Genomic DNA, 27,201 nt, shown 5'->3' on the forward strand with positions numbered 1-27,201 from the left:
AACACAGCCCTGACGAACCCCGCACCCCATTTCAAAGCATGCAGTGCAATGGCCCCCCGATACACTACGCACACAGGGCTGGTTCTCCCTATGGAGTTCTCGCAACACAGTTAAGATTTTGTATGGGCATCCCATGTACCCGAGCACAGCCCACATCTTTGATCTAACCACTTTGTCAAAGGCTGTGCTCAGGTCCATAAATGCAAGATACACCGCCACCCCCCTACAGAAGACCGAATTAGATATTAATAAATAGCGGTTCAAACTCTGTCCCATCATTCCTACCCCTGGACGAAAAACAAACTATGTCGGAGAGTATTGCACCCTCCATTAGCCAGGAATCTATATGCCCCAGGAGCACCCTCCCAAATATTTTGAAAGAGGTATACAATAGGGATGTGTCTATGACATTAAACTCACACGACCCGCTTTTAAAAAAAATAGGGAAAATAATGCCAGATTTCTACAATGGCGGAAAAAGACAGTCTAAGCAAGCATTACACACTATGGTCAGCAAGGGAGTGTTGGGGAGAATTCTCAAAAATGTGCTAATTCCTCTATACCTTAGCGACCCCCAGCTCTTTTGCTAAACTTTGGGACTTTGAACTTTCATTTCAATGTGTTTTCTGTGTTTGTTTCTTTTTGGTTATGGAGTCTAAACAACTCCATAGGCATCATCTTTTCATGTGCGTCACACAGCACCCTCAGTGCCGTGACACAGGGAAGCCTCTCAGGCTTTCCAAAGGTTTAAATACCTTCTCTGGGATGAAGTACTGTTTCCCAGAGTGTAAAGTGAAATTGACTTTACTAGTCTTTTTAAATTCCTAGACCCAGCATACCCTATGTTACAATAGAGTGCTGGAAGGATTATACCCGGATCTAGATACTCGGGTAGCGGTCAAATGCTACCCTTTCCTCTCAGAATGGCTGGTGGCAGTGGTTTTACAACAAACTACCATAATTTTTCCCGACCGCGAACACTAGTAGCGTTAAATTGCGGGAGCCATGTTTTTCAAGATGGCGTCTGAGCCCCCTCTGTAAAAACAGGTCCCGGTAGTCTTTTTTCGGCATTTCTTTGTGGAAAGGTCCTTCTAGAGTTTTGCTCTGCGTGCCAAACCTAGTTTGGTTCCTTTGTTCATTAGCCTTTGGCAGGCTTCAGGACTGAAGATCGCCTCTGGCGCTCAAGTGTCTGGGGTGGGCAGGAAGTGAGGGAGGTGCCCGAAACGCCCTGTGCTTAGTCTCCTGGGAGACCCAAATGCACTCTGTGGTGATTGGCTGGCTAACTGTCCGCCAAGGACACCGACCCTGCTGGGTGAGTGACAGCTAGGAAATGAATGGGAGGGAACTGAATAAACGGCGAGTCTCTTGGCTTGGAAGGCAGAGTCGACCACTGGAATGAAAGAACCAAAGACAAGCTTGAAGAGGACGGCAGCGCCAACTCCTAGACTGTTGGTTTGCCCGGTGAAGCCCTGCAAGGACGACTTCTCGCTTTGAGTTGGTGGGACCAATCAACTCGGCACTAAGCCACCTGGATACCAATCTCAGAGCTGGTTGTATTTTCCTCAGAGTGCTGCAGGAAAAAAAACGAATAACCAGGGAGAGGGACACCAGCTTGTGTGCTTGACTACAGCTACCGGAATTGAGGATTTGCCAGCTTTTTGACCAGTCCCACTGCAGGAGTCCCTCGACGTCCTCCCTCTTGTCCCCACAAATGAGGCTTAGGAACAGCGAGATCTGCAGGAACTGCCAGGAACAGAGGTCACCAGCTGCATCTTTTTCTTCATTTGTAAAGGTACTGTAAAACCAGACAGAGTACTTGCCTCTCGCGGTGAAAGTGCTTGAAACTTTCCCAACTCACAGGCCTAATCAGCTTGTGACCCAACATATGATTCTTCTTGCTACAAACTATTCCTAAGAACTTTTGCAGAGACTTTTCCGTTTATCTACCAGAACTGCTTTATCCTATCCAAGACTTAAACCCATTGACTTTGGCCTAGCCCATTGAATTGAATCTTCTGGTGAACTCTAAATATTTGCACTGTCTAAGAATAACTAACCTTTCATGTTCTAATAATCTTTGCCTTTACTCCTCTTGAAAAGTATTTCTGAAATGGTATTGAAGTGTATTTTTGTGTGATATATAATTGCCTCCTTATGAATGTTTTATAACTGACAGATACATTAATAAGTATTAATCAAAGAAACCTTGAATGTAAGAGTTTATTTGAACACTTGTGAGCTGTTGACCTCTGCGTAACATCCTTACAGCTTACACTCCCTATTGAGATAAGCTTGGCTGCTCAGCTCCGCTACCAAAAACTCTAGTACAGACTAATACCTTGCTTACACCTGTAGTCCTAGTTGTGTGTAGTGGTCCCAAAGGGTACTGCATACAAACTTTGCTTAACAGGGAGCCCATAAATCAAGCTGTCCTGGAACAGGTCTGTAGTGATAGCATCAGGACCAGGGACCATTTAAAAGCCTGTGATTTAATGGCCAAAGAAACATTCTCTAGCCTAAAGCATAATGTGGTATGGCTAGTGCTAGATTCCTCTGAGGGGACTCAACCACTAAATAGGGGTGGCGAAATACGCCACTCAAAACTGCCACTTCCACATGGTTACCCCTTAATCTTTCCATGGGTTTATAGGCTGGTCCCCCATTCCCAAAATGCTTTCGAGTTATTCAGCCTCAATGCCTCCAAATCTTCCTTCCATGCTTCTACTTCAAGCTCTATTTTCCTTGTCTCCAACACAACAATTCGCTCTAGCCTGCATAATCTCCCCCTTGGAGCTAGCTGGTGAATTTAGTGCCATCAGCAGTATTTTTTTTGCAAGGATACAAGGATCATTAAACCACCCCCTCTTACATGGGTTCACGTTCTGCGTGCACTGCACCATGAAACCCTTGGCGAGTGCCCCCAGTACATTAATTAAGCTCTCCACTACATGCACGGTTTGGCCGTGCAGTCCAAGATACCATAGATTTTCTCTGCCATGATATCCCGATGCAATTTAGAGTCCCGGATTTTTGCCCAATTGATATTCCAAATTTACCAAACAAGGGGTGCTATCGGACGGGCCTAACCCTCCTACTACTCCCCTTAATTTCGAATTAATTGGGCTGTGGTCACTACTAGGGTCCGCCACCACTTCAAAGTCCACTATCCTTTCCCACAACTCCAATGAAAGAAAGAAGTCATCTATTAAGCCCCCTTGACAAATTAGAGTTGATCAAGTAGTTAACAATTTGTGGATCTGAAAAGGAGACTACAATGCAGTCGCCCTCCACAGATGTTTGCTGTGGACCAATCCACCGTACCCTTCTGGCCATCATGACGAGACTAGGATCAATACTCAGGCCCATCAAACGTGCATTGATCCAATGACTTGCCTTGTTCATCAAGGAAATTGTGGATTCAAACCCACCCTTTGGCAAACCTGGTAACCCCGTGATTCACCCCCACCCCACTAACGGGGCTGCTGCAGGCGGTAGGTTTAGAATGCTCCTCTCCTTAGTGTCCCCACGCTGCCCGGGAATCATTCCAACCCCTTGCCCCCCCACCCCCAAGGAGATCCCATGCTGACTCTCGCATCGATCATTGGGCCACCACCTTGGCCTGTGTTTGTGATCAAAGGATTAAGTTTTAAAGGGCCTTCCGCTTCAAACTCCAGTTCTTCTATCCCAACCTCCCCTCAACCCTTTCTTGGCCCTGCACTGCAACAGTCACTGGGACTTCCTTGCCATTGACCCTGGCCCTATCAAAACTACTTTCCTCAACTTTTCTCTTAAGTTCCCTAATAGAATCATCTAAGATGGCAAGAGTATTCATTACCCTACACTTTAAGGATTGGAGCAATTTATGGATTGACTGTAGATTATCTTCCCCCTTCTCCTTACAGACTGGTTCCAGATCATCCTAGGGCGGGCATTACTCCAATTAGCAAACAGAATGTATAGAGGCTTAAGCTTTTCATCTAGTAGGGCTTCCAACCAGGACCCATCCTTCTCTCCAGAGGAGGTCACACTAGGTTCCTGGTTTACCACCCTTGTCGAACGGTCGCTGTTGGAACTCCCCACAGATACACTGCCACCCTCCCTCTGCACCTCTATGTCTCCATCCACATTACCAGATTCCACTGGGCCAAACAAAAATCCAGTAAAGCTGTTAATGGTCCATTCGGTATCCGGTCATATTTTCGAAATGCAATTATCTCGAAAACATTTTGTCGAATTTATTTTTCTCGAATGGATCATTTTTTATTTTGTTATGGTTTTGTAAGTAAAAAACTTTTTTCTTTAAAAAAAAAAAACAACAGGGGCTTGGGGGGAACCCCCCCATTTGAAACATTTTTTTTTGTTGAAAATGACATTCAAATTTTTTTTTTCTGGCAACATTTTTTAGAGAAAATGGCATTCAAAGAAATTACATTCGAAATAGTCACTATAAACCGCTCCATTCTTATCCATATTTCTTTCGCTATTCGTTTTCCCCAGACCATCAGTGCTAATATCCAAACCAGCACTACTGCCACCCTCGGTATAACCCCCGATGCCAGCATCCCAAACGGCCTTTTCCATAACCTGTATATGGTTTTCAAATTTTCCCTGCCATGTCTTCCCAGTACAAGTCCAGGGAAAGTTGCGCGAGATGTGACTTAACCCAGACTTGTTCCTGGTCAGACTTAGATTTTTTTGTACTCAGCCATATTTCCGGGTCTACCCTCGTCCCAAGCTTTTCTTTTAACCATGTTGACACCAGTATAACATTTCTACTTTCTATTTTCTAAGTTTTTCTGTATTCACAAATCACTAATATTCTCAGATTATAAAATTTTAAAACATAAAAGTACCTAAAACTGTAAAACCATACCATAAAACCAAGAGCCTGCACTAACGTGTGCCACTTAAAATTAAAAACTCTAAAAATTCTATAAAACAAAATGTCCCCAAGTGTCCCAAAAGTCCAAAGTCTAAGGTCCATAAACAGAATCCCAGGCAGTACCAAAGATTCAACCAAACATAGTATCCAGTTCAGAGTACATACCAGTGGCCCGTGCACGCAGGGAATGCTGACAGCTCAAGGAGCAGCCTTGGTCCGCCTTTCCTGCCCTGCCTCAACCTCAGAGTAAAACTGGGTAAAATTGTCTATGGGGACAATCGCAGCAAAGATAAAATAATAATAATGGAGCACCTGGGCAATAATTCGTAGTGTGAAATTCTGGTAGAGGGCCTGATGGGAAAAAAACCCTGCTTTGGTGGTTCGCTGGCAACATCCCAGGTCAATAATCACGAACTAGGTTGAACCAATGGATCGGATCTGCAAATTTCCATGAGTCTTCGGGAGCAGGACTTAAATGCCACAAATTACGGAAAGGGATCAAAGTGCATACTGTTGGCGCCTGAGGACTCCACAGTCCAGAGTCTAAAAACCAAATATAAGGGGCACAGTGGACTTAGAGGTTGACTTCTTAGTTCACTGTCCACACCGCAACACCACAAGCCACCAGTAACCCCTTCGCCTCCCACTTCCTCTCCGCGCCAGACAAGGGTTTTATACACTGGTTTGCAGGGCAGCCAAACGCTCCTCCTGATCTGTAAAAGCAAAAGCCAGACTCTGCTAACATTAACCACTTCACCTCCCACTTCCTCTTTGCGTGAAAGGGGATATACCAAAACTGGAGCACCGTGCCGCCTCAGCAGAGAACGTCATACAGGATATTGCAGAGGGCATCAGGAAGATTGGTGAGCTGGTAGATCAGCTGGCAAGAGTCCCTCAGAACCTGGAGATCCAAAGTGAAGACCTAGAGAACCAATCGAAAGATCCAATATTAGAATCAAATGCCTAGCCAAGGTGGTGACTGATAAGTATCTACGTGAAATGGTGCAGCATGCGTTTGTTTGCGGACCTGCTGGAGGTTGAAGATTGGTCGGGAACAGAACTCAAACGCATGCATAGAGGGGGGCCTAAGTGAGGAGAGCCTGGGTCCAGACCAAGGGCTGTAGTGGAGGCCCAGCATCAATATGGGCAGAAGGAGAAAGCGTTGGCGGCAGCCAGAAATGCTACATCAATTAACTACAGTGGCTCAGAGCTCCAACTATTCCAAGACTTAGCCTAGGCCACTCTGGTGAAGCATAGACAGATGGGTCCGGTGGTGCATGCTTTGGCACGAGCTGATGTATGCTACAAATGGACCTTTCCCTTTGTTTTATTGTTTGAATGGGAGGGGAAACAGCACGGAGTCACAACATGTGAGGAAGGTTTGAGGATGGAGGAGGAGGTGGAATCTCTACGGCAAGAACGGAGAACAGCTCAAAAGGATCATTTGGGAGTGAACAAAGGTTTTGATGAAAGATTCCAAAAAACAGACCCGAGTGGGCCGGGTAAACCCACTGATTGGAGGGAATGGAGGGGGTTGAAGGGTCCCCGCCCAGCTACTAACAAAGATCCACCACGCTGGAGGAACAGGGGCAACCAGAAAAGTATGTCAACAGGTGGTAGGGACCTGTGATGACCAGGCTGGGAGCTGAAAACGGTCTATGTCTGTATCATAGGTCTAGGAGGGCCCGCACAGGTTCTCTCTGGGTTACTACAAGGGCACAACTCCCAAAATTTAGGACCAGGAGGAGCTAGAGGCTGGTTGAGCCCGACCCGAGTGGGGGCGAAGGCGTGGGGGGGTAAGGGGGTGTGGGTGCAGACAGCTTATCAGAAAGAGTGATCGGGACCCTTCGTCTCATAGCCAGAATGCCAAACTCAAGTTGATCTCTCTTCAGGGGTCTTAACTCCCTGGTGAAGAGGAGGAAAGTTGAACACTTTTTGAGAAGGGAGAGGCAAGACTGGGTGGGTGGTGCTGCAAGCAACACATCCAAAAATCTGATATACATAAGCTTAAGTTCAAAGGGTACCCCCAGTTGATTCACATCAATGGTAAACGAGGCAGAGTGATTCTGGCCCTTCCCGCACACCTAGGGCTGCTCGTTGCAGACACTATGGGAGATCCAGAGGCAAGATGCATCATAGCAAATGCCAAATAGAATGGCAAGGGTTACACCCTGGCAACAGTATATGCCCCCAACACCAGGCAGATGGGTTCATGAGGGCCATCGTATCCAAATTGGAGCTTTTTGAGAAGAGCAGGATAGTGCTCACAACCAGGTGGCCCCGTCCAAGAAGACTTAGGAGGGCATGGTGAGGCTGGCCCAAGTGGACTCATGGAGAATTAAAGGGGCATGATAGAGGGGTTAATTTTACTCCCATGTCCACAGGTTGTTTGAGGATCGACTATATATGGGTACCCCATACCCTGTTAGGGCAGGTGAGGGAGATAGATGTGGGGGCGATAGCGATATAAGATCATGCGCCCATTAGCCTTACTCTGCACACAGGAGGGAGGGCCCGGGGCTCTGAAAATGACAGTTTTCAGAACACCGCCCGATAGACTGGATTTTGTGAGGCACTAAGGGGGAGGATCAAAAGAATTCTATGCTAGTAAAAGTTGGCAGGGGACGAAGAACACATTGTATGGGATGTGTTCAAGGCTACCATGAGGTTGGACTGATCGCTAAGAAAAGCACAGAGAGAGATAGAGTTCGGAAAGAATATAGGCTGATCAGGAGCCAACTGGAGGTTCTCCAAACCAGGAAAGCCGACCAATCCCTCCTATACCTGCAGCAGAAATACTAGACGGGTGAGGAAGAAAGAGGCGTCTAGGACCATTCTGAAGATTAGAGCAGGGAGGGGAGCGCTCCTCAAATGAGGGCATCATAGACCAAGGCATAAATTAGTTTTCAAAAATTGATAAGCAGAGTTTGCTAATTAAATTTTTCTTGATTAGCAAACAAGCCCATTTTATTAGCAATTTTGTATTCATATTTTTATTGCCACCAGAAGATACTTGTACTCAAGATATAAAATGAGCAACAATACAGCAGTTTTGTATACCGTTGAATTAAGACATTAGTGAGATAAATTAGGCCTTGTAAATTCTCTCTGTAAAATGGTGCATGTCACCATTAACCCACTTTAGTTTGGCACACTACTGCTCCCCAGAGGCCAGCCATGTACAGTGAAACCTTTAATTGATATTTACTGCAAACAAAGTAAAGTTTAAATAAAAGTTTCCAACATCCCCTGCAAACAGTACTGACCCTTCATAAAATCTGCTTGACTATGCAAGTTGGCAAAAATGCTCTGCGAGCCCTGGATGAGTGTCTGTAAAAAGGTTAGCTGCATCAATGGACAAAAATAAATAGATATGATAAAAAGGCTCGGAAAACAGTTTGACCAGCTCCCTCTACTGCAGGTACAAATATATAATAAAATCATAAAGCAAAGTGAGCTCTGTGTACAGTTTTGCAGTAGGTCTGTAAATGTACAGACTGCATGAAACTATTGATAGTTACTTAAAGTAGCGGTCAAGTTATCTTTGTGTATTCCTTATGTAAAAGACTAAGCAGTGTGGATGGCGTAGCAGGCAGGAGAACTGGGCAAACTAGGCAGAAGAGTGTTGTTTGCAGCCATCTCACTTTCAGGGTAGCGGGCATAAACCAACACGGTAAGATAGAATGTCAAGGAGTATGGGATCAGCTCATGGGTTGAGCACCAGTTGCAAGCTGTATGTAACCAGCAGGACACAGGACTAGGTTTTATATCAAAGCATTTGGCCACGTGGTCATTTGCATTTTTAAAAGTGTCCACTCGTCGATATGATGCATCTTTCCCAACAAAATGAAATCTAGTTGACACTACACTGAGATTTAGATAAACTTCACTGTAAAGCCTGGAGAACATGCAGTGTTTTACAGTAGCAATACTGTATTTATGCATTATTTAACCTATTGCATTTTTAGAAAAGGAATTGCAAGTCTTTTTGTAAAAGAAACAAAAAACAAAACACATACTTGGTGTTTAACAGGCAGGATACAGTTAGCTTAATAACAGTATTATCACGATTATTTCTGGTTTGCAATTATTTGAAAAATAAAATGTGCGTAGCACTGCCACACAGGCCATTTGGCACATGAGTGAAGGAGAGGATTACTGCTGCACTCTCTCCATTAACCCCGTTGAACTTAGAGAAAAGAGGATGGCGAGAGCTCTCAAATCATGAGGATCATGAGGGCGAGCTGTGCTTTCATTGAACAGGGTAACTTAAATAGCTAACTTTGCTACACAAGTGCCAATTTATTAGCAAACCTACAGAATTGCATAGCAAATTGCTCTGCAACACTGCTTATTTTATGCCTTGTAGACTCCTTCACTGAAATCTATTTGGGACTTTATACATCCAATTTGCCAGGAGAGGGCCCAGGGGGGAATATCTGGCGAGATGCCCCCTGCAGAAGATTACACCAGGGCAAAGGTAAGAACTGGACGGGGATATTGTGAGGGCCGCGATTTTATCGTTGCCGACTGGTAAGGGCCTGGGGCCTGATATGCTACTTGGGTAGATTCAACCCCTTCAGGAGGACTGGACGAAACGCTGTGCCTATGGAAGAGTCCCAAATGGTCCTGCTCCCCGAGCAGAACAAAGATGCTGCGCAGTGTGGGTCATAGCGGCCCAGAGCCCTAACACAGACGCAAAACTATACACCCAAGATCCTGGCTTCCCACCTGGACAGGTTGCTACCCAAGCTGATCGGACCAGTTCGGGTTTATCAGGCAAACTTCATTGAGAAAGCCAATTCAACCAACACCCCGGCAGAGATTCTGTCTTTGGACGCGGAAAAGGTGTTCGACCGCGTTCAGTGGTATTTTCTTTTTCACACCATGAAGGCCAAATGTATTAAGGTCGTGAAGGCCGATTACCGGGACCCAACCCTTCATCTTGCTATCAGTGGCGGCTGTCACAGGGGATACGGGTGTCCCATGATATGAAACCGGGGTACCCACTCTCCTTATGCAATTAACTTGTTACCCTTACTCGCCCACATCAGAGATGCACCAGATGTCAAGGGTATTAGTTTTGGGAGGGTGGGGGGGACATGATTGCTTTTGCAGGCATGTTGCTGGCAGTTACTACTCCAGAGACAACTTTTCCAGCAGTTGGAAGGGAGATGGAGGAGTTTGCAGGGTGGCTGGCTTGAAGATCAATGGCCACAAATCCGAAGGGCTCAACCTGACTCTGCTGGGGGAAAGGGTAAGGGGACCGAAGGTCAAAATGCCCTTATGTGTGGGCTGTAGGCAGGGTTTGTTACCTGGGAGTACAACTCACAGGGTCCATGCAGGATCTGTACAGTGCCAATTATCCGCCTCTACTGGGGAGTGTCAAGCAGTGGTCGAAGTGTACGAAAAGAAGTAGTGGAACTATGTTCCCTACTGGCCTGCACCCACTCCCCACAAACACCATCACCACGTCCCTTCCCACAAACAATACACATCCCCAAACACTTGTACCTGCTTTTTAAGGGAATGTTCAGTGCAGTGGACTGAAAGTGCAAGTTTCAACTTCTTCCTACACTTTTATTTAAAAAAAAAATAATTACGGAACGATTTCTTTTTAAAATAAAAGTATAGGAGCTGTAAAAGGTCATTTAAAAAAGTATACGAGCACCGCTCCCGCTCACTTCGACCACTGGTGTGAAGCAACTCTTTATGGATTGGGGGGGCCCCTATAGATATAATGGCTGGTGTGAATAAACACCCTGAAGAGGATGATCCTCCCCAATGTCCTCTACTACTTTTCAGGCTCTTCCTGCGAGGGTCCCAAAGCATTTTTCTACAGCTCTCCAGAAACAATTGGGTAGATTAATTAGTAACAACAAAAATCCATGAGTGACTAGGAGATTACTAATGACACCTACTCACAAGGGAGGTTTGGGGTTCCAAACTTACATTTACTACTTGGCAACCCAATTGAGGTTAGTTCGGGAATGGTTTCTTGGGGACCAGGGCATGATATGGAGGAAAATGGACAGGGCGGTGGTGGGGAGGCCCCTAGATGAAGTACACTGGTGCCCCAAGGTAGACAGACCCAAGAACATGCACACGAGTAAGATTGCAGCTCCGGTTGGAGAGGTGTGGGACTAACTAGTTAAACTGGTGGGGCTAACAACCGTCCCATCTCCACTGACGCCATTACTTCGCAATGCACAATTTACCCAGGCAGGAGCCTTTGTAAAATGGGACACGGCGGAGTGCCATATGCTGCGGGACATGGTTGAGGGATAGGATGACAAAATGTATAAACACCACTTTAATCTGGAGGAGGGAGAGAGGTTCAGATACTCTCAACTTCGGCATTGGATAAAAAAATCCAGATGTCTTGCGGGCTGCGACCAGAGATTTCACCCTCTTTGAGAAATAGGTCACGAGTAGCACTGGAGACTCTCACATTGTAGCAGATCTCTACAAGATATTTTCCCCCACTTGGGAAGCAGTGAAGTGGCCCTACATGAAATACTAGGAGGATTCCCTGGGACATGAGAGGGGGAACAATGGGATTGCCTGTGGGGGGACATTCTCACACTGACCAGGGGGTGCAAGTCAGGGAAATGTGGATTAAGGCCATGGTGCAGTGGCACCTCACCCCTGTAAGAGTACATAAATGCTATCCAGCGGTTTCCGATAGCTGTTGGAGAGGGTGTGATTCACCGGGAAACTGGTATCACATATGGTGGTCATGTGGGAGGCTGCTGCCCTCCTGCGACTATGTACGAGCTGCGAGGTCAGGAATATTTGGCATACAGGCTCATAAGGACATTAGGGAGTCCATGCTTGGGATGGGGGACATTTTGGAGACTTTACCCACTAAAGCTCAGAAGACGGCCTACATGATCCTTAGTATAGTGGCATTATTAATTGTGGCCCTGAAATGGAAGAACGGGGCTGTGCCTACTGAACAAGATCGGAAATCCGAGATCTGGAACTTTGTCGAGTGACGTATTCCGTGCATGGAGATCTTCAGAAATTCCTATCCTTTCTTTGCAGTGTTTTTTTATTTATTTTGTTTTAGTTATTCATAACATTTACAAAACACAACTAAATGCATATTTACAAATCATCTTACCATATAACAAAATCCATTCATATATAATACATAATATATACACAGGAATAAAAACTGAAAAGAAAAAGTGTATTACATGTACATTCAGTATCAATGACTAATACAGCAGCTGACTAGAACGTCTACTTTCAAGAAATTTCAATTCTTCTATTTAATATTGTTTGACTGACAGATCTTTCTTAGAAATCTTACTACGCAAACTGAAGAGAAAAATTACTTCCATGTAGCATTTCGAGCCATAATCTTTCAAGATCCACATTGTCCATGTTCACAAATTTAAAAAAAATTATGTATACACAGCGCTGTACAATAAATTAGGATGTGTTGTAAGGTTTCAGGTAGCCCAAATATACCACAAAATCTGCACAAAGAAGATGCTCCATTCCTTCCTTCCCGATGGTCTGATTTCCCTTGTAAGCAACACATTGCATATAAAGCGCATAAATTCATTACCCAGCCTTTATCAGAAAACTTAGTCAAGTATGACTCCACACCACCCCCAATTTTGTAGCCGGACACCAGATGCTTATATAATTTGGTTCCAGCTATCTTAGCACAGGTAATATTCCAATCCAGTTGCTCCGCATATTTTTTTGCCTTATTTAGCTTGAATATAAGCAACTCACACGTTGTGCCAAAGGAGGTTAGGTACACCAGGATTTCCCTTGTCAGCTCTTTTAAATATTGTGAGACACATGTACCAGTACGGATCCCGTTTCCCAGCAGATAATACATAGTGTCTTTGGAGCTCACAACTAGTTTCCTAAATAAACAAACTCGGCGCCACATAACCATGCTTCTTATGGAGGATAAACCAAGTTCATACCGCAGCACTTCAAGTGGCACACAATTGGGCAGGCACGTAAAGACCGATCTTAAAATCTTAACCTCATTTATCCAGCTCGTCAATTGCCCACCTAGGGAACAGTTCCAAATCATAACAGAATTGTGGAATCACCTTAATATATAAATGAAAATTTCCCATATTTAGTATCAATTATTTTTTTAAATGGATAATTTGTACCAGCGCCTTGTGGTCTAGAAATTGCCGATAATTCTGTTTTCTTTTAATTAAAAAAATTGGGTAACCCAAATACCGCAGGTGGGATTTCGCACAGTTTTTCGTTGTTCATCAGAGTTTTCTTTGCGTTTATAAGGAGAGAATTGGCAATAGTATATTCTCTAAATTTTGTTAACAAGCGTTGCAGTCCCCGCGGGGTGTGATCGAACAGCATAACATTGTCCGCGTAGGCCGACCAGGATATCTTTGTTCCCTCAACTGCAGGTGGCACAAAGGCAGCTGTTTCAATGACCTTGCCAGCATCTAATACGTACAGGTTAAATATTGTAGGTGCAAATACGCACCCCTGGCGTAAACCATTTGTAGCGGAGATCAACTGTGTAATGATTCCCGTATTGCTTAGGCGTACCTATAGCTTTGAGCCTTCATGTAGATGATACAAGATTGTCAGTAAGTGCGAAGGAAACCCCAGTAGATATAATTTGCCCCAGAGAGTGCTCCTGTCCACCATGTCAAAGGCCATGGTTGGGTCTATTGAAGCCACGTAGACAGGAGTAATACCTTTTTTCCAAGCTTTTTGTTGTAAAATATTCATAAGTAGTCCCCCAGCCTCCGTGGCCACTTTTTTCAGAAAGCCAAATTGGAGACAGGATAGAATCTTATTTGTCTCAGCCCACTCTTGGATGTGCTTCAGTACTAAGCCTGAGAAGATCTTTGAATCTGCATCCAAGAGTGCAATGGGTCTATAATTTACAGGGGATGCCCTGTCACCTTTTTTATAAATTGGCACTATGTAGGCAATGTGCCACGTATTAGGAATTACTCGGACTCCAACTATGTCCTTGAACAGGAGGAACGGTACCATGGCCCAAACCATTGCATTACCCTTGAAGACGATGTTTGCCAGTCCTTTGGGTCCCGCCGCCCTCGACGCGGAGGCCTTGTCTATCAAGAGTTTGATATTGTTTATTTCAAAGTAAAAGTCCCATGGGTGTTCTAAAACTGTTCTTTGCAGAGGATTCTTGATCTTGGAATTCTCATAGACCAGGCCAAAATGACCCCTCCACTGTTGCTCTGATACTACACAGGTTTGTATTCGGGCCTGTTGGACATTACGATCATTTATTAGGGCCCAAAAAGATCTTGCAGAGGTATCCCTTAAGGCTGCTAACATTGCTTCGCTATCCCCTGATACAACTTTGCTCTGTAAGCTTTCATAAGATTTTTCCATTTGTTTTTAATTTTTCCCCCCCAGAGCCTCTCTGTCAGTATCAGATACAATCTTTCTGTGCAAACATTGCATTTCCCTTTGCTAGTGGTTTTTTAATGTTCTTATTCCAGGGTCAAAGGTATGACGATGGCTTGACTTCCTCACATTTGTCAGGTAGAAGTACATTCTGGGTAATAGTTGTGTGTACATAATAATCAAAATGGTCAACACAATACATTGATACTTTTTGCCCAAAACTAGTGTTGTAAAAATCAGATTGAAATACAGTGTTAAGGCGGTCCACGTTGTCATTATGCCAGGAAATACGGGTTCCAGCTTGATTAACCACATAAATATCAGTACAGAACCCCTTTTTCACCTCACAATCCTCTAAATTCAACCTCTAGAATCTTGTGGTCACTACATTCGGTTTTCCTTGTGCGCATTGAACTGGCCAGGCCGCACAGAGAGACAGAAATAAAAATGTAATCTATTTTTGATGATAATTTACCATTAGACCAAGTATCCTTATCTACCGTATCACCCCATAGTTCCGCTGAGTTCGTTAATCCCGATTCCTCCAAAAAACAACCCCAGAGTTGTCTCTGGATATTATTTGCAGAATCATCTCTCATATGATAATATTCCAGTCCAAGGGTGTGTTTCCCTCCCATACGAACAGGAATATTAACATTGAAAGCACCCGCCACTATCAGATCGTTTCCAATTGTAGTAAGTAGGCTTCTTCAATCATTGCTCCAAGTAGTATCAATGAGTCAGTCAAGTGATTTTTAACGTTCCAATAAATGTCAAAAATCAAAAAGTAGGTGGGTCCCACAAAGTTAACCAATTAGAGGAGTACAGCAAGGCACCAGTTTGACAATCTAAAGATTTTAGTTACAATTGGCCCCAATTTAACATTTATTCCAATTGCCAAGCCCCCAGATGGCCTACCCAATTTTCCTTGTGTTGCAGGTTCAGAAAACACAATAAAACCATCAAGAGCACAATGAGAGGTAAACCAGGTCTCCTGCAAGCAGAAGAATGCACATTTAGACAACATAATACAGGTTTCCGGAGAGTTTTCTAAAAACCAGTGACCCCTCGTATTCCATGACACAAGGGTGAATGTATCTTCAATCTTAGATATTCGGTTTTAAACCCTGCAACTGCACTATGGCATCTCGTAGAGTTAAGGTCAACGTCATTCGTTTTCAGAGGCTTTCTTATTAACCCTTTCGACCTGTTCCATGCCCCCTACCCTCAGGTGCTTGTAGTTCACCACCACCCCCCTCTGCGCCTTGTATACCCCGACTGCAGCTTACAAGATCATAACCAAATCGATTAAAGATCTACACTTATGCTCGTACAGCTTCATAGATAGCTCTTGAGTGGAAAACTATCCGGATATAGTCATATCTTTCTGGATGTATATATTCGATTAATTTGATGTCCCCAGTTGAGATAAGACTAAGGTTCGGTATCTCATTGAATAGTGCCAGAATTCTCCTTCTATTCAATGATGGAGTTTCTTTGCAGTGACTTGAAGGGAATTCCCTGCCCACACATCGCTGTCTTTTCATTTTATGAGGAGGGTATGGGTGGAGGAGGAGCGGGGGAAATGTTATACATTGGTGAAAATGGCAATAAAAATACATGTTTTTTTTTTTAAAGAATGGACTAAGGAGGAAAATGCATAAATGACCAAAAAGGCAAACGCCTCTCAAAGCAGAAAGATATTAAGGCAAGGTAAACTGCCAGCGTGATGTCAGGATCAGGAAGGAAACCGACCAAGAAACTGGAAATATCCACAGTGCCCCTCAGGGGGCCAAACCTAAAATAGGACTACATTTCTGATATATGCCTCAAAACGAGGAAAAATGCATAAAACCAGCGGGAAAAGGCAAAATGCCTCTCCAGGATGCAGGGGAAAAATAATAACGCTCCTCAAGGGGACAATCCCAAAAAGGGATGATATTTCAGATGAAAGGCTAATGAGAATAAAGGGCCTACCTTGGTAAATGCTCGGGGTTGGGTGTCCAAATCTCATCACAAAAATGGCTCCACCCATAGTAGATTCCAGTTAAGGTCTGCGCTTAAAGCCATAAGGGCAGCGGTATGGAATCCAGCAGAATTTGGGTCTCACTTCAGGATCAGCGCAGCAAAATCTGCATGGATGGGGGTGTGGTTACAAGAGAAAGCGATCAAAAGGGGATGCAAATCCCTCCCCACCGTCTTCTCACATTTTCCACCCAGGGGAACGTGCATTAAAAGAATGCATAGATTGTGGGCCTCTCAGTCATCACAAGGGCCAGCAGATGGCTCGAGGAATCTCAGGAAGGCCTGCATTTTCAGAACACAATCACTTATTGGTGGGGCAAGCCCGGCATGTGCTGGGGTGTCCCACATGCCAAACTGGCCAGCCTCCTGGGAGTCAGTGCTCCACCTCCGCCGATTTCATGATCACCCACCTTGGGGATAATGATTTGGCCGAGCTAGGAAGAGAGCCGCTACTGACAGAATTGTGCTCCTTAGTCGGATCCATTTGTTGGAAACAAATGGAGCTCATGTTGTCTGAAACCATCTCGCACCAACACTGGCAAGGCACGAGTCAAATAAAACTATAGCAATATCAAGGCGTAAATTAAACAGAGCATTGTGCAATTTCTGCACATTCTCAAGTCTCATAAAACAAGGGATCTCAGTGCATAATAAAGCCCTATTTTGCAGGGACAGGGTCCACCTCTCCATAGAAGGTATGGACACAAACACTGGCAGAGAGGGGCTGTTCATAGTGTTCCTATCAGCCTCAAGTTGGCCCTATGTGGGAGTAGGGTACCCGCTCACCTAATCCCCTGTTCCAAATATTTGTGTTATGTTTTTTGGTTGGTTGGTTTTCTTTGCACCATAGCCCATGATACAATAAAGCTTGTGTCAAATGTTTTTCCACCTTACCTTCTTGTCATTCCGCCTCATTATTAGACTGTCATTAATGTCACCAGTCTCATCCTACATTGATTCCCCCCGCACTAAAACACTTCCAGGCTTATTTACATGCCTCCCCCTCCTGGAGTTGGGAGGCCCAGGGGCATAAAATGGGAGGTGGGATTGCTGTGGACCCAGACATGGCAAGCACCTTCCAGGTGCTGGCCCATTAGCATGCAGGTGTTTAGGATGGGCCAAGCGACCCTGGGGACCCAACTCTTGGGGGCCCAAACTGCAAGAAGGTGACAGGGGCAGGTGACAACAGTTAGTCCCCGCCCCTGACACCTCACATCAAAGGCCCCCCTCCCATCCAGACGGACCAGGGGCCTTTGATGCATAGAGGGGGCTAACCTGCCTTCGGGCCATTTTGGCCTAGATCTAAGGAGGGCAGGGTAGCCCCCAGTCATCCGTTTCCCTCGCTTCAGCACTGACTGGAGCTGTGCAAGATGAATTCAAAACCTACCTCCCTTCCTCTAAATAGAAATACTGCTGACGTATGAATAGTGGTTAAATAAGAAAGGCAACAATTAAATATAAAATACAAGGAATAGAGCAGGCACCAATTAAAAAGATGTATGTTCAACAGGTATGCTCAAAGAAACTATCATATGCCTCATTGGAAATAAGTAACCAAACCGCAGGGGCAGGTTGACAAGCTTGAGTCAAGTTTGATGAAAGCCAGAGCTCATGACTCCAGCAATAAGAAGGTAAATGCATGAAATAACCAAAAATGCAAACACCTCAAAGATAAAAATCAATTAAATAACCGAACCACAAGGACAGGCTGGCAAACTTGAATGAAGCTTGATGAAAGCCGAAGCCCAGGAATCCACCACTAATGGAAAAATGAATAACACCCCTTAAGGGGCCATATCCTCAAAAAGGGATCAGAGCAAAATGAATGCCGATATATACCTCAAGATGAGGGAAAAAATGCATAAAATCAGGAGGAAAGGCAAAATGCCGCTCCAGGATGCATGGGAAAATAATAAAGCCCATCAAGGGGCAATCCCAAAAAGGGATTTAACATCAAGATTACACTAGAACTGTAAATTGAAAGAAACTTTGGAAGAAAATGAATGCCATTGGCAAAGAAATTGAGTCATTTTTAAATAAAGACTGCAGTCATGAATGTCAATAAAAAGCAATGAAGATAAGCCAGACACAGCTCGCATGCTCGGTCCACAGAATGTCACAAGCTTTTGTATGATGGGCGGCAGGGATCAGCCTCGAGTTGGCCCTACGTGTAGTAGGTCCCCGCTCACCTGACCCCCCTAAAATATTTGTGTTATGTTTTTTGGTTGGTTGCTTTTCTTTGCACCATAGCTCATGATACAATAAAGCTTGTGGCCAAAGTGTTTCCACCTTACCTTCTTGTCCTGCCCCCTCATTATTGGACTCATGGATTTCACCCGTCTCACCCTGCATTTGCATTGCTCCCCCCACACTTAACACTTCCAGGCTTATAGCAAATGGTGACGGGGTTGGAATTCACGTTTGACAATCCGCAGAAGGAGGGTGCAGAGATCTCAGGTGCTGATTTATTAGCCGGAGCAATGGCCGTTAACACACACTTGACTCAACTGTCTCTATTGTCTATCCTGGTGGTAACAGCGGGGATCCCATTCCATCTGCCAGAAACGTTGTTGAACGAAGCTGTGCAACAGCTGATGTGATTTTTATGGCACCACCATCACAGCCGCAGGAAGTAAGGTCACAACCTGCTGCAGCATTTTTACTGCCGCCAGTTTCCATTGTAATGCCACCAACATTGGTACTCTTGGTATCCTTATCCCAATTGACAGCAGCATCACAGCGCGGAAAGCGGCCAGCAATGTTTCCCTTTCGTTTAACTCGACTTTGTTATCCTCGCCGCCCTCGGCCAGCCCTAATCAGGAACAAGGATTCACAGCCTATGGAAATCCCAGTGTGATGCGCCCATGACTTTATCCCTTGCTCCTTTTCTTAAACTACATCAATCAATAAATAAATAAACATTACTCAACACTGTTGGATAGAAGGTTTTAGAACAGCTCTCAGACCAACGCTGTCTAATTCTTCTCATGTGCTGTTGGGAGATATTAACTCTGAATCCTCACGGCCTAGTAATGTCCTTGAAGAAGTAGCTCCCGTGAGGCCTCAAGTGGACTCGCCAAGTACCCCCAAGCAGGTTTCTGGTTTGATTTTTAAGCCCCACCCTGAGATCTTGTGTTTGTTGTTGGACTGTAAATGTTGAATGTAATTGCCCCTGATGATCCTCCTGAAGAGGAAGGACAGCCCATTTTGGAATATTTCCTTTTCTGTCAAAGGCAAAAAATGAAACAGGGTGGAAAAAAGCACCTCAGACTAGTAAAACGAAAAACCATTCTGTTTGTTTAAAGATAAAGGCAATTGAGGCTGGGAGGCAAATGAGGGTAATTGAAAGGAGATATAAAAGTCCCTACATGCAGACATTGTACATTTTCCATATCACGAAAGTCATGCAAAGACTGTCATACAGGCTTGAATTTTTCCCTGATAAATTGACACCATATTTAAGAACTATTGAAGCTTTAATTTGGAGAAAGGCGTTTTTTTTGTTGCCGAAATGTGTACCAATGGAAGCAATTTGTTGTGAGTTTCGACTTGATTCCTTGAAAAGTATTATGGAATCCAAAAAGACTGCCCTATACAGAAAATGTGTACTTAGTGATAGTAATTCTATGTACAAGGTATTTAGTGACAATGTGATGGATGGATTTATGCAGAATCTTAAAAATGATGTGGAAACTATACTGTCAAATGTTGGTGTCACAATGAAATGTCTAATTGAGAAACCATCAAAGGTAAAAATGATAATCAAAGCGTTTGATTGGGTTGGCAACAACGCAGTCATGTTGAACTGCAAGTTGTATTGCCAAATTTTATCAGCCTGCAAATGGTACCCAGAGCCAGAGCAATATCTTGTAAAATACCCTTTGCGTCATTTGAGGAACTGCACGATGTGCTTTGGGTGCAACGTTCTAAATACAATTGTTGTAAAAATCAAAATGTATTTTTTTTTTAAAAAACGTTCTAAATACAAATTACATTTGTTTTGTAACTTAATCCCTGAGGATTTGAAAGTGTGTAGATTTTGCTCAGCCATTGGGGAAACAAACTTTGAAGCACCAGTTATTAATCTGTCCAAAATTGTGTAGGGAGAGGATAGAATATTTTTTGAAATTTGTTCGTGATACATCTAATCTACATCTAAAGGGGTGCGATTTGGTATGAAATGCTACATGGCTTATCAATGTCCATAAAGATCAAGGTGAATTCCTTTTTGAACGATGTTTGCAAAGTGATTTAGGGAGCTGTACTTAAGGGCGGGCTGGGTACTTCGAGGGAGGATTTTAATGTGGTTGTCAAAAATGGAGTGACCCCCACTCTGAAGTTATTTTTATAGCTAGTTTGTTTTGAATTCTGGTTTATCTCCCGTGCCAATAAGGAGGCTACTTAGGCCTGGTCTGCATTGTCCATGATGGTATAAATTGACAGATCAATAAATTCATCAGGGATTATAAGTTATTATCAATAAATGTACCATCGATATGTACGGAACAAGTTAATACCTCAGATCTTTTTTTAGCATCTCCCTTTTTAACGCTGGAAGAGAAAAGACACGTGCTTGATTCTAAGAGTTGCGTATTCGGGAAAAAGTCTCATCTAGTTACACACCTTCCCTGAACAAGGGTCTTAGTCTCCCTGGATGCAAACATGCTGAAAGAAGAAACAAGATAAAGGCAAATGTTTACTTCTTGAAAGACTCCCAATTGCTCACGATTATTTAATTTTAAAATCGATGTTCTAAATGTATTCCATCTTATACCTAGTTTGAAAGCAATTGAATTTAGCGACAAACTGTATGACGCACAATTAGATTGGGTACTCCTCCATATGGGAGTCCTGCTTAGTGAGGAAGACCCTATTGGGCGCGGCATCATTACTGCTTACTTTTGGATTGGACCTCACAGAAGTAGAGATAGAATATCGGCTAAGCAGATCACTCTTGAAAGGGAGGATGTTTGGGTTCACCCACCCGTTAAGGCAGTGGCATTCAAACTCTGGGGCTGCTCCCGCTAGGGGCGGGGGAAGAGGGCAAAGGATATCTGGGTGGGGGGCAAGGCTCTTCCAAAAGGTAGTACGATGACTGCTTTTAATAGAAAATGTAAGCAGACATGGCACTAGGTGGAGGGAGGGGCAGCTAAAATATTTTTACTCCGGGTGGTGGGTGATAAAAAAGGTTGAATACCACTGCATTAAGGATTGTTTGAAGGGTGAGATTAATGAGAAATGTGAATTTAGGAAGGTTGATGAGAGACTCAATGAGTGATAGCCAGTTATTTTAGCTTGTTATACATTACAGCAAAACCGTTTGCCATTTCTTACTTTACATCTAAAATACTTTAACTGTAGTCCAATTATTCATTACCAACATCCATCTATAAAACAGAAAAAAGTGACCATAGCAAGTTATGTAAATATGCACTATAGCAAGTGGCGTGTGATCGGTTTAATGCATAGACAAGAACAGTGGTGGTGAACACTCCAATGGGATTAACCGACGGTAAAGAAATTAGATGTCTTGGCAAGCGGAGGCACTGGAGTAAAAAAAGAAGAAAAAAAAAACTTAATCCTAGTGGATATTCACGGGGCATTGTCGTTGAGTCCTGGAACCCTCACATCTTTTCCATGTATGGCAAGTTGTTAATTTTCATTTTGACACTCTTATTGCGAGAAATGTTGCAAAGTGCCCCCATTACTAGACGGCTTTTCAATTATATTGAACCCAGCTTTGTAGGGGAGTAAGGGGATACTGGTGTCAGGGTTGCTGGTTGCCATAAAGAATGGGCTTAGAATAGAGTAGATTGCAGAAATCCAAGCCCTTATGTCCAGCAGTAAAGACAGTGTGGGATCAAGTTTGTTTCCCTAATTTGGGTACGTTTGTACCATTTAATTTATAATGAAACCCAACAGCATTGCCGATGATGAATTTCTGGATAACATGGCAGAACTACTTGGTTTGTCTGACACAGCATGCAACGCAGTTTTAATTTGCAGGGAACTAAACTCACTTTGTTTTGGTAAGCATAAAGAAGTTGGGAAATATTACAGATTGCTCTACTCCAGTTGCTAAAAAGAGGTCTTAAGGGGATAATGTTTACGGAATCCCAAGGCCTTTACAAATTGAACAGTCAGGTTAAGGGAGACATACCTGCCAAAACTACTCTGTCTAGAGGTTCACAAACGTCCACGTTAGAGAGTACATGTTCGCCTACTGAGCATGAAGCATGGCCAGTGCCGGAAGCCCCGTTTTGGAAAAAAGTAGTTTTTTTGCCAAAGGGCGTGCCAATTCAACTACTTTATGATGTGCTGGGCTTACTATCCCGGAAAGCCATAATTTGGTGGACAACCTTTGCCTTTTTATTAAAGTTTGTTAGCAGAAACCAGATCCACCACGTTTCTATTTTTGAAGACGGTTGTAATAATGACCAAGAACGTTCTGGTACAATGGAAAAAGGACTGTATTAACCTTATTAGATGCTACCCCTGACCTTCTAGCCTCAAACCCTATGGCCGTCAAAACTAAAATTGTGGAAAAGGGACTGGATCATTACTCAGGACGCCTGGAAGTCTAACTGTTTCATCATTTTAAGCATGATGCAAAAACAATGAGTGTTTTATCTGGTTATTTGAAGAAGTTGTTTTTTTTTGCCAGTGTTGTACCGCAGCAAACAGCTTTTTATTTAACACAGTCAGCTCATAATAACAATAAGAAAAATGATGGTCCAAGAAGACCTATAATATTACAAATGAAAAAGTTAATAGCTGGGGACAGGAAAAAACGAGATCTCCAACATAGATACAACCCTTTTCCAAAAGATAGTACAAAACACAATACAGGGTTCATGATTACCCCCATATACAACTCCCATATTGCTAGGGCGAGAAGTGAATGGCTACAGGCATGCTGAAGGCAGAGCAGAGTCTCGTAATGAGTCCAACGTCGTACAATGTAGTAGCAAGTGTTTGGCAGATTCAATGTAAGCGGTGCCACAAAGGCGGCACTTAGTCATAGGTCTAGGGATTATGGTCCAGGCGCCCGTTCCCTCCAAGGTTTTTACAGAATTAATATTAACCCTAATGTATTCCCAGACCAAGGTATTGCCCATAATTTGTGCCGCATAACTTTGGGGGGGGGGGGGGGGGGGGCGCGGTGGGGTTATCCGTTCCACCTACATGTTTAGTAAAGAGACAGCCGTTAACCTTGGAGGCCAGAAATTATATGTACTATTCGCGGCAGCTGGCGAATACCACCATGCTCGTGGCGGCTTTAACCCTAGGGAAAGACCAGCACTCACATGCATCTGGAAGCAAGTTCAGCCACCTGCTAGCCATCGAAAGAATGTATTGGAGGGCACCATAAGGCATATACGCAGCCTTGGACCGGGCAGCTTTAAGGATCATACAGTTCAGGGTGCCAGCCTCAGCGTTAACTAGTCGCCAATATACTCCTAGAAGAGAGCTGGATTCTTGCCCTACAGTAGAAGATGCCTAGTTCCAGAAAGATGGATTCAACTGGTGCATGCACGGTAGTCGAAACAGACTCTTCAGTAGGAGGGATTCGAGTCTTAACACCCCCTTCTCGTTACTGTAAGGAAGGCATGCTAGCAACAGTAAGACACAAGTGATCACAGTTCAGGGTGTTTATTGAACTTCAAAAAGGGTATGATAAACGCCCATCTAATCCTAAAGCTACAGATGGGCGCAAGCTAGGACCATCCAATAACGCAGTCCTAGTGATGTCTTGCCAAATAAAAAGGGCCTATACTAAAAAAAAAAAAAAAAAAAAAAAAAAAAATGTTTACTATTGCCAATCCTTACCTCTAAATACAAATAGTGTGGGGCTAGTGTTTATGAAAGAGAAAGAAGTCTCCACTAAAAAGGATGTGTCAGGATGTTCAGGCCGTTGACCTCCCTTTCCTGTGTTTTCAGCACGGGATAAGGCGGTTCACTAGAGCATAGCACATTCTCTGGCTTCTTTGGCACAAGGATACAGTTCCATCACTAGCATCAGGGCCTTCTGTGCCCAAGTCTCTTTGCCTATCAAAGTCTCTTGAATCAGAGTGCCTGATGCAACAAAAATGTTTTTTCCTCTCACAAGTACTCAATTCAGGTGATTCACTATTCACCATGGATCCCCCTCAGCCGAGTTCAGATACCTTTAATACAACAATCGTTACTTTGGATCTCCCTCTTCTGGGCTCAGATCCTATTTCACAATGTTCATAAAATATTCTCTTTGGTGACTCATCGTCCACCCCGGATCCCCCGTCAGCCGGGCTCAGATCCTTTACACAATTACACAATTAGTCTCCCTTAGTCGGGTTCAAACCAATTCAGTTAGCATCAACTATCGAAGACTTACGTGCACAGGGTTTGGCATGACCTGTTGCAGGACTCCGATTTCACAATTTCTTTTTACATTTGCCACCTTCCAATTGGATACGTAACAGAGACCTTCGAATGAGCACCCACGTGGGGTCGGACCAGTGTTTACGTCATCTGTCTTGGCTTCAAAAGTTCTCTATAAAATGTTGCTGCTTGCAACCTTGGCTTTAACACAGACCAGTCTGGCATCAGTCTCCCCAACTCACCAGCTGTGCTGACTTTACTGGTGCCGCTTTGTTGTAGGAGCCAAGGACAGTATCAGAGCGGCAAACAATCCTCCCTGCCATGGCATTGACGTGGGAGAGCTCCGGGTACCTCCAACACACAATGCAGGTTGCTTCAGCTTTGATGCTGGGTCTGTTTCTTATTCTCGAAGGCTCATGAAAGTAACAGTCTTTCGGTGAAAAGGTCAAAGGCACTTTCCTCCTTGCAACCCTCTTCGTTCTTGCCGTCTTTCTCCTTGTATTTAACTGCCATCTTGTAACTGCTGCTTCCTTGTGTGTTTTGTCTCACTCAGAGTGTGCTTTCGTGTTGCGACTTTTATCCGTGTGGGAAAGTGTGATGAAGTCATGTGCGTGTAATGATCAGCAATTGCCTGAGCCTTGTATTGGTACATGGCAGGTATACGGCTCAGGTCCATTTTCTCTCAAAGTGAGCTGTCCGTTACTAAGTGTGTTGCAAAAGGGGTTGGGGGGTGAGGGTAGGGCGGTGTCGAGTTCCTAATTATCCTACCTGGTAGAATGGTGAAAAGGTGTTACAGGGAAGGGCATACTGTGCATCGCCATCTGATGTCCCGGAAGACCCCTCATCCAGGTGATCCTCCCGCAATGATCCACCCCCAGGAACTGGATCCAAAAGGGATGGCCACCTGGATGACAGATGCCCAGGGACTGGCAGGTGAGACACCTTCAGCTAACCTATGGCACCATACATTATAGCAGAGTTAGCGATTTTTCCCCAGAGTTACCGACCACCTGGGAGCACCCAAGTTTAACTTGGGTGAGGTGGAAGTCACCACAGAGGCAATCAAAGTGGATTCCAAGGCATTGGTTAACATTTACGAATGCCAGACAGACCCCTTCCAGGTGCTAAGGACTCCTTGCCGTCTTGTGACATCAAGGAGGATGGAATACCATGATCTTGGTAGTTACCACAAGATCTCGGGAATCTGAATACCTCCACTGAGCGTCAAGGGTGGCTTGAAGACCCACAGGAGTGAGGTCCAGCAAGACGATATCGTCCATGTAGCCCAGACATTGGAGAGGAACATCCCCCAATTTGGGAGGAGTAGAGATGGAATTATCCACAGCCGGGCCCAAGTCTGAACAGAAGGGGGTGCGAGAAAACAACCCTGCTTGAGACCGTGGGCCATCGGGATCCAAGCAGAAGTGGTACGGGACCAGTTTAGCCGAACCTTTACCCTGGTTTCGGTGTGGAGATATAATCATTGACAGTAGGCCCAATGGAATGTTCCATGATGAAAGCTTCTGCCAAAGCTTGTAACGATTAACAGAATTGAAAGCTGCACTGTAGTCAATGAATGCGGTGTAAACAGAGCGCGGAGTAGACCTAGCCTGTTGGATAATGGACTGAAGGGCAAGGAAGTTGGTTGTCGTGCTCAGGCCCCGCTGGAAACCAGTCTGGAATGAGCTTGGACTCTGCAGCCCAAGGCCAGAGGTTAGAGGAGCATGCAGGAATATTTTGGAGGAGGCGTCTAGCATCACAAGGAGAGGATGGTTTCCAGGTAGAGACTGATCACTCTTTTTCCAAACGGGGACGATAATACTGTCTCCATGAAGGTGGAAGCAATTGAGACTCTCCCACCCAGTGGAGTCTTTTTTGAGGGAATTGCTGCAGATGCCGTCAGGGCCAGGGGCTCGCAATGACTTACTGCTAGCAATAACCTTGGGGATGTCCGCAGGGTAGCGAGTAGAAGACCATCTGCTTATGTTGTGAGAACAGGCATTCCCAGTGGAGGAGTCTCCCCCCCAGCATTTCAGTCACATGCTCAACCCATGCCAACTCAGTGACGCCCAGCAAGTCACGCTCATGGTGTTCACCGGAGGCCAGGTTCGAGAATTGGCACGTTTCATTTACATGGGCAGCATGGACATGCCTGCGCCAATGTGAGCATTCCTGGGCATACAGATGTTTGAGCCATTTCGGGTGAAGGAGCTTGGCCCTGTTCAGATGAGAGGTGCAGAAGTAGCAAAAAAGAATGAAGCACTGTATACTGCAGGAGGAATTGGGGAGCAGAAGGTGTGAGTTGGGAGTATGAATTGGAGTGTGGCAGAGACTGGGGAGTGCAAATTGTGACTTGGCAGTGTGACAGAGCACATGAGTATTTGTATAACAGAGTGAAAGGTTCAGGAAAGCAAGTTGTGATGGGGAATTGGTGAGACGTGTGGGTGGCTGGGGTTTGGCGAACGAAGGGGAATATTTTCAGCATTACAACTGATAATGATCAATACTGTCAATATGAAATGGGCATGCACATTAAACCA

The 27,201-nt window shown here is 44.5% G+C and overlaps 1 protein-coding gene across 4 annotated transcripts in view; it reads right to left on the reverse strand.

Moving 5' to 3' along the window:
- Positions 1-27,201, reverse strand: part of CHD2 (chromodomain helicase DNA binding protein 2) — a 1,289,637-nt gene that overhangs the window by 1,249,241 nt on the left and 13,195 nt on the right. The window lies entirely within an intron of this gene.

Source organism: Ambystoma mexicanum, chromosome 11 (genome assembly GCF_040938575.1).
Source record: "Ambystoma mexicanum isolate Mex_15411 chromosome 11, UKY_AmexF1_1, whole genome shotgun sequence".
Lineage (NCBI taxonomy): Eukaryota > Metazoa > Chordata > Amphibia > Caudata > Ambystomatidae > Ambystoma > Ambystoma mexicanum.